Genomic DNA, 9,099 nt, shown 5'->3' with positions numbered 1-9,099 from the left:
TTCTGCCAGTGCAAATATATTGTACTTTGAATTAGTTAAAATCAGCAGGTTTTTGTCTATATTGTTGTGTACAAACCTTTTAGAGCTTTGTTGGTTGAGTGTGTTGTAGACAGTACTGCCATTGCCGTTGTAATGCAGTATGTTGGAAGGTAAAATTTTTGTTTGTTCTTCTTGCTACTTCTACGTCTTTTTGAAAATGGCCCACTCACTTTTGCACTGGCCCGCCCGAAATACTATTTTTGCCTACGCCACTAGTCATAATCAATTGCTAACGTTTGGTCGTGACGTCGGGCCGAATGGCTTCGCTCGCATCTTTCTCCGGCGCCATTACAGAACTACAACTAGCGCACAACTTCAACGTCATCATTCTCAGCCACTCTGTTTGCTGATTTGACTGGAGAAAACTCGCAAATGTACCACAAACCCAGGTGGAGCACTGAAGGAAAATGAAAATTGAGCTGAAGTACTCCCTCTGTCCTTTTGTTCTCAGGACTGTACATTATGTCATTCAGTATAGTTTCATAGTAGAGAGAAAAATAGTTCTCCGAACTAATAAACCTGTTAACTCCTTGCTTGTAAACTTCTAAGAGTGCTTTCAGAAACAGTCACTCCGAGAGCGCACGCACTCTGGCACAAAAATGGGAGTGGTCCGAGCAAGGGCGCTGGAATCAGGGGGACTGAGAGTAGCCCCTTTGGGCAAGATATAAGTGTGCAAATATGGATGAAGAACCAAATGGCAAATACAGTGAAGGAGACGAATAGAGAGAAAGTTAAAGTGTGAAATAAAGATATGAAATAATGGCACAGCTCTGCATGCCTTGTTTTACTCGCCCCAAATCAAATTCTGATGCTCTTTTCTATTGTTGATCGGCAATGAGAAGCGCCATGGGTATAAAATCAATACGTCTCAATTCAGCCAGTGAGCTTGGCTTTACAGCAGAAATCTATAGCACTGTTTTGAATTATTATTACAAATCCATTGCTCTTGTTTTTCCCTGTCCCTGCTAAAGGGGTGGGGAGGTTGTCGAAACAATGAGAGTAAATCAATAGGTACAGCAAACAAAGCACACCCTGCGGGCCCCAAGCATAGGTCAAGCCAAAAAAAAACAAATCAGTATTATGATTAGAATGATTCAATAGTTCCTTCTGTTTGTTCCTCAGATAGGTTTACACTCTATCCTGTGTGAAAAAAGAGAGAGAGGAATGTTTCCATCTATCTTTGAAGAGGTAATGAAGTCATCATGCCCGATAGATGTGTCCTGACCCTGTCGTCGCCTAATGGGGAGTTATCCGCTCTGGTCACAAGCCACACACACACACACACACACACACACACACACACACACACACACACACACACACACACACACACACACACACACACACACACACACACACACACACACCCCTCTCATGATCATCCATGCTTCCATGTCCCCTCATCTTCTGTCCTCCCACAGTTTACTGCCCCATCATAACAAATCACTGATTAGACATAACACCATTAACATTAACATACACACTGCGCTAATATCACGGGTAAATTAAGAGTAAAGGAAGGTGATGTTGAACATGTATGTCCAAACACACGCTGGAGTTAACACTGCACACATGTAGCCTTGTTAATGGGAACATGAAAAGATTTGGACTTTATTTAAACTTAACTGACTTAAAGGCATTAGGTTCAAGTGGACAGAGTGTGTTTGTGGGTGGCAGTATACCTGGGGCCAGATTGAAAATGTGCACGCTCAGGACTATGAATGTCCAGTAGTAGTAAAAGATAGCTACGTGTAGCAGATCTTCCGACTATAGCAGTCATGAACTCAAAAAGAATATATTATGAAAAATATATGGGATTTGGGGTGTTATTTTGTGACTCTGGTGCTTCACATGCATACAAACTTGGGAAAAAAACATCCATTCTGTTTTGATTGAGATACAGGTTTCTCAATGTCCTCTGTCTTCAGTCTCCGGGTGAGCTGTTCAAAATCTCCACGGCTGTCTACGTCACTAGCTGAGACAACCTAAACACACAGGGTGAAAAAAGGATCTGCTGCAATGTGCGGCACAACAAAAATATTTATATATAGTATATATATAGGAATCGTTTTTTGAAAATTAAGCCATGTAAACCTATTCTGGCACAACCTCAAAATACAATCATGAGCATAATATGGGCTTTAAAGAAAACGTTATCACATTAGTTTATTAATTCCTCAACAGCAACATTGTTTCAAAATCTAAATCTGTTAACTCTTTGTATAGAGGTTCCTGTAGCGTTGGCGTTTTTACACATTAAAACGCTCAACATCAAAGTGAAAATAACATTTTAAAACAGCGAACAATTATTCAAATGTAATTACGGTAGTAAAATTCCTGGTTTGGATAAGTGATCAGCCCCTTAAAGTATTCATTATAAACTTAGGTACAACCAGTTAATTTCCAGATCACACACATAGCGAATTCCTTTAGTGGCCAAGTCAGAGCCCTGACCTAAATCCAATTGAAAATCCTTGCATGGACTTGATGACAGCAGTCAATCGCCACTCACCACAAAATTTGACTGACCTCAAACAATTCTGCAAGGAAGAATGGGCAAATATTCCCCAATCTAGTTGCGCAAGGCTAATAGAGACATATCCAAACAGACTGATGGCATCATGGGACTGATGACTTTTCCAACTCTGTTATTCTAGTTTTATTATCTTATGTTTCAGAACTATTGCCTTTTTATGTTACTTGAATGTTGTTATGCAGAATGGTTAAATAAAGCTGGAACTTTTATTTAAATTTTTAATTGGTTTTGATTTCAGGCTGTAAGACAAAAAAGTGACTATTTCAAAGGGGTATAATGATTTTCTAAAGGCACTGCATATTATATACAGTAGTTCCCATGCATGATGCTGCTCAGAGTAATCGTCTCTCTCCTTCTCTTCTAGCACTGTGAGAAGCAGTCAGCGGACACATCCACTAAGCTTTATGGACATGATTTGTGATGATGTCACAAATATGTAAATGAGTACAAGACAGCATCTGGCAACTTTTAGTGACTTTTGGAGCTAGTTCTAGCTACTTTCATTGGAAAAGAGATGGCAACACTGGCTGTCCATGGTTGAGAGGAGATTAGCCTTACTTTAGGATAATGCCAGGTTATGGTTAGGGTGGTCTCGGGATAACAGGTTAGGGTTAGGATGAAGTTCTTCTGAGATTAAATTAAAGATTGACTTTAGTTTCAGGACGTTTAAGGAAAAACGGGCTTTACTACAAGATCGGACCAGTCTCTTCCCTGAAGATGGAGATGAAAATTGATATCAACTTTGCCACCTAAACACCAAACAAGCCAACCCCCAAAATGTCACCGTAAAGAAGTGATGACACTGGGGTTACACGACTCGTTAATGAAATAGAAAATTACTTTAAAAAGTGAGTAAGGCGATATTGCCCAACACCGAGCAGATCCAGCAGTTTACAAAGACACACAGACTAGTATTCTGGGAAAGCTTGAGAGGCAGAGGACAGCTGAAGTCTCTGTTTGACAGATGCCCTGGGTCTCAGAGGAGCAGAATTAAATAGCTGACATAGTTTGGATAGAGGACTTTCATGCCCTTCTCTCTCTTTCTCTCTCTCTCTCACACACACACACACACACACACACACACACATATGCACATTCTGTTCACAGAGCTAGCTGTCTGACAGAACATAAACACGTATTAGCCGTATCGTCTCTCATCGACACTTAATGCCGCAGCGCTGGGTGTTAACACGCCACAAGCCGTGCTAATACACTGTGGCAAGGACTGTTAAGTAGCACCACTAATGTACACATAGAGACACACATACACGTACGAGTTACACACGAAATGTGCAGAAACGACACACTACAAAGTAGGGGGGGCCCAAAATACACAAAAAAAGTTAAGAGTTGACCTCTGCATGGACTCACGGTATTGTGTATGCTTTACTAATGGAAGATATTATATAATGAACAGTACATAAGTGTAGCTAAGCTACTTCCTCCAGATGGATACAATGTGTCCCTGCTTCCTAATCCTATTTCCCCATATCCATTAATTGCGTAGTAACGCGGGTTGGAAAGGTTTCACAAGATTTTGTCCACAGAAGTCACACACACACACACACACCTTCAACACCGGATTTATCTATGGCTCAGATGGCTAAGTCCCTTAGTAACCACATGACACAGTATCATGAGTTTATGGACGTGTATCTACTCAGCTGGGATCAAAAGGCTTATTGTGTGTGTGTGTGTGTGTGTGTGTGTGCGTGTTTTTGTGTGTGTATGTGAGCATGTTCCAGCAGCCGTGTAACTGCCTTGTCAAGTCATGATGGAATCTATAACTGATAGATCAGATTTATTTTTTGCAATAAAAACCACGGCTGAGGTTTTTCTTATTCTTTTTTGATACTCTGTTTCTCGTACTCACTTTCTTTTTGGCCTTTTCGTCTTTGTTGACCTTGCTGAATTCCTCCTCTTATGATCCTGTCTCTTCTCTAATCTCATGGCTTCTTTCTCCACTCATCGCCTCCTCTCTTTCTCCCGGCGTTCCACAGTTTGTCATCTCTGTATTTACAGTTTAGGTTTTTTTTGCGCTTTCAGATGCTTCGGTCTTACTTTTATCTTTAACACCCCTCTCTCTGTCTGTTCCTCCCTTCTTCCTGATCACAGGGTTGTACTGGTGTTCATTGGATGATTTTATTCCTAATCTGCTTTCATGGATTTTTGCTGAATGGAAGCAGGGAAACACTGATTCACTTGCTTTCAATGCCAGCATTTGTGGAATAGCTTTATATAAGGAAGAGTAAAGATAAAGGACCCACTCTTAGTATTTAAAAATGTGTGCATTTTTTCAGACCATCACAGTTGGACTGAAAATAACGACAATTGTGTAACAATATTAAAATACTCTAAAAGACTTGTGCTTAAACATAAAAAATGTTCACGTTTGTGCTTTTTGTGGACTTCTCTGAAGGTGCAAAAAGCTATTTCACTGGCTATAAATCAGATTTTGGCTGGCCTACAATTGTTTAAAGTCACACTTTGCTGCCGTGATTTAGAGGTGCACTCTAGGGTGTGTCAGTAAAGCATGACATCAGTGTGGGGTGTTACAGGTGCAACAGTAAGACTTGACATTTTAAGAAAAGGGGCTTTTGAAACGGTTTTTTTTCACAGTTTGCTACTAAGATGCTATTTGATGTGGGCTACACTTTTCAGCAACGTTACCTACTGACTAGATTCAATGTCAATAAAAGGCAGATTCAGTATCTGCCTCAAATCTGACTCTGTATGTTTAACTTGATCTGTTGTGAGGTAGCTGAATACGGACCCAAAAGCAGAGAGAGGCAGGCAGGCAGAAAAGCACTTAACAAGGCTTTATTTAGACAAAACGAAAGTCCACGCAAACACAGGATCCACTGAATGAAAAACGAAGTCCCAAAAATCCAAAATTCAAAAATACCAAAGGGTCCAGGGGAAAAAGGAAAAGCAAAAACAGAGAACAACGGCAGGGGAAAACTCACAGGGATAAACCGGGTACAGGAACACGCACGCACGCACGCACGCACGCACGCACGCACGCACGCACGCACGCACACGCGCGCGCGCGCGCGCGCGCGCACACACACACACACGAAGAGACAACAAAACGATCTGACAGGAAACAAAGGGAACACATAGGTTAAATAAAAGAGGTAACGAGGAACAGGTGATACATCAGGTGAATCACATTAGCGCGTGGTAGGACAATCAGACAGAGAGAAGTAAAACTAAGGACAAGACAAGACAGGGACCAGACTTCAAAATAAAACAGGAAACGGAACTTACAGAGGAAACAAAAGACAGGAACAGCAACACAAGACCGGGAAGAAAACTAAGACACAAACACGAGGAGACAAGACAGAACCAAAAACCCAAAGAAGGAGGAAAAGAAAACAAAGCAAACACCCAAAGCATAGCATGATCACTTGATGGTTCTCACGTTGAATGACTTGTTAACCTTCCACAGGCCCCTGCAAATCTTAAGAGAATTGATTATAGAAAGTTGGAGGTAGTAATTATAAGTTTGCCCTCCTCTCCATAGAAAGTTGCAGGTCTAGTTGGTCCAGTCATCTCTGATGGAGGGATAAAAGAGAAGGAGGAGGAGGAGAAAGCCTTGATCTCAGCATACAGGAGAAATAGATGACTAACCAAATAGGAGGGCCCAGCCAGCCGTGACCACAATCAATGGGCTTTCTCTAAGTGTCTTCGATTTAGACTCACACTCTTCTCTCTACCGCAATCTCTTTCTCAATCTCTTACTCTCTCTCTCTCTCTCTCTCTCTCTCTATATATATATATATATATATATATGCATATATATATACTGTATATGTAATATATATACAGTATATATACTGTATGTCTGTACTTTCTTGCTCTTGCCGTCTCTCCATCTCTCCAACTTTCTCTTTTCCTTCTCTCCCGCCATCCTTACTGTTGTCACCATTCTGTTCTCTCCTTCTCTTTTACTGCCTCTTCATCCTTCTCTCCTTTACCCAATTCCTTTCTCCTGTCATTCCCTGCCTCTCTCCAAACATACATTTTCTCTTTCTTTCAATCCGTCCAGTTTCTTTCATAATTTAATTTCTACCCTCCTCTCCTCTCTTTGTGTTCTCTTTTTACTCATCCTCTCTCCTTTCCCTTTCTTTACTTTCTCCTCTCACTATCACCATCACCACTTTTTCCGCATACTCTCGGTTTCTCTCCATTCGTCCCTCTTCTGCGTTTTCTTTTTTTGCCTTCTTCATACCCCCCCCCCCCCCCCCCCCCCCCCCCCCCCCCTCTCTCTCTCTCTTCAGACCCCGCTCACTCCCATCCTGAGCTGCTATTGATTGAGTCCTCACAGCTTCATTAGGATTCCCCCGTTCACCTTGTTGGATGCAGCCCCGGGGCAGTGATCCAGCAGGGCTCTTGAGAGAAGCACGCCCTGGTTACATGTCAACGCTTCCCATATTTCACTTTTAGCTGACTTACTTTTGCTTATCAGCTCATTCCAGGCGGCTGAAAGTGCACTTTAAGGATGTTCCCGCCTCATGCCTCCGTCCTGGGGTTTACTGTCATGAATATGTGTCATAGGCAAACTCGGGGTGCAGACTTAATTTAGGAGTTTATGTGTGTGTTGGGGGTGCTTTGCATTCATTGTGCTTCAACAAAGTTCAAGTTCACAGATGTCTTTTTTTCTTTTCACTCATACAATATGTTCTTCCGAACTTGAACTTTTGACCTAGGCCTTTGATCTGGTATTTTGTAGGCAGGGCTTTAAATAGACACCGATAACCCGCCAAATGCGGGTAAAAATCAACATTGTAACATTGTAAAGTTTCTAGCCAATTTGGCCGATGATGAATGAAGCAAACAACACTGCATCTGTTTGAATCGGCCGGCTGAAGAACTGTTCCCATATTGGTTTGTTTTCCACCAAGAAATTTGGGCGGTTTTGTGTGTTTGGCTTAGAACAGTAATCTTTATCTGGCAACACTGCTTGTAGTACTAATCCTACATTTCCCATGAACACTGTGTCATACAACCGTTGGCTAAGTGCCCAGCATGGTATCGATTACGAGCTACGCTGAAACGGAGCCGACAAACGGAGCAGCGCGAAAACAAACCAGAGGAGCGGAAATTAAGAAGTAAAGTTAGTTAGGAAAAAAACAACACACATTTGGCCTGTGGAAAATCTGATTGGCTGGTAACTTTTGGAATCTACTAGCCTTGTTGGCTGTTGATTTTAAGTTGATTTTAAGCCCTGTTTATAGATATAGAGTAACGATGGCTACCTGCCGCTGCTAGTTAGGATGGGTTAAATCAGTTGGGTTGTTTTCTGACTTGTTTTACTGGCAAAGGCGTTGTACTATTCAATACAGATACAGATATAACATACATTGAACTTTTTAACATAATTACTGTACAGTGCATTGTATACCATAATGAAAGAAATACAAATTAGTATGAACAAATAATTTAAAAAATATTAAATTAATTAAAAAAAGGTTTTTTTCATTTTATTTAAATGAGCGTCATTTATTTTTCTTTTGTCTATTTGATAAATATTATTTACATTATTATTTTTTTTCTTCTAATGTACGTAAATGAACTACATATCAAAATAAAATAATAATTGACAATTCAATAAAAAGGTCCACTTAATAAGATAACATGCCATATTTCAAGTAAAAGAGCTCCTACCCCAAATACAGCAGCAAATTATGAATCTTTACAGTAACTCTTCTATAGCTTACATGATTTCTAAAGGAAATAATTTCCAATATGACGTCTACATACTGAGCACTTAACAGCAGGATAACAACACTCCCCCTGTCTTAACAATAAATCCAAATATAGATCTCTATTAGCGCTGTTTCAGTGAATTCCCTCATTTCCCCCCTCTTTGAGTTTCGGTCTTGTGCTTTTCCACCCGTTTGGCTAATGTTTTAGGCAGACGATTAGTCACGACTTTGCCTAAATATGTCAGTTTGTGGCAGAGTGACACAAAGCAGGAGCAGGGGAGAGAGTGTCAGTGTGGGAGTCAAACACAGATAAAGTGGAGACCCACATGTCAAGAATACACCAACTGATAACACACTGATAACCCATACATAGCCTATGGACAAACACACACCTCCAATGCTATCCGTCTGTATGCAAAGTTTGTTGTCAAGTGACATAAAAATAAAAAATATCATTGCTCTGTTTACTTTTTTGAAAAAACTCAATTTTATCCACTGACTCAAGACATTACGCAGACCCTGTGTTTGAGTTGTGTGTTTGAAATGTGCAACTGTATGTTTTCACTGGGCAGTTGCCATCTTCCTTTATGTGCTCTGTAAACCGCAGGATGATTTATCACGGGGCTGATACATTTGTATTTTAAAAAAAAAAAAAAAAAAATGTTTTGGGACTCTGGTTTGAGCCCATGCACAATACTGCACAAAGAAAGAGGAGAGAGAATGGCGTTAAAATAGTGTACAACCATACTGTAATTGCAAGTGTCAACTCTTAAGATTAACAGACCAGTTAGTGGTGTCTATGACGCTGTTAAA

The 9,099-nt window shown here is 40.6% G+C and overlaps 1 long non-coding RNA gene across 1 annotated transcript; it reads left to right on the top strand.

Moving 5' to 3' along the window:
- Positions 1-87: 87 nt before the first annotated feature.
- LOC116673109 (uncharacterized) lies at positions 88-8,062 on the top strand. The gene is made up of 3 exons (XR_004327749.1): positions 88-160; positions 2,814-2,816; positions 8,050-8,062. It is a non-coding gene; the product is annotated as an uncharacterized LOC116673109 (long non-coding RNA).
- The last annotated feature ends 1,037 nt before the right edge of the window (positions 8,063-9,099 follow it).

Source organism: Etheostoma spectabile, chromosome 3 (genome assembly GCF_008692095.1).
Source record: "Etheostoma spectabile isolate EspeVRDwgs_2016 chromosome 3, UIUC_Espe_1.0, whole genome shotgun sequence".
NCBI classification, from domain to species: domain Eukaryota; kingdom Metazoa; phylum Chordata; class Actinopteri; order Perciformes; family Percidae; genus Etheostoma; species Etheostoma spectabile.
Note: the sequence above shows the minus strand (reverse complement) of the source record. Positions and strands in the feature narration are given on the sequence as shown.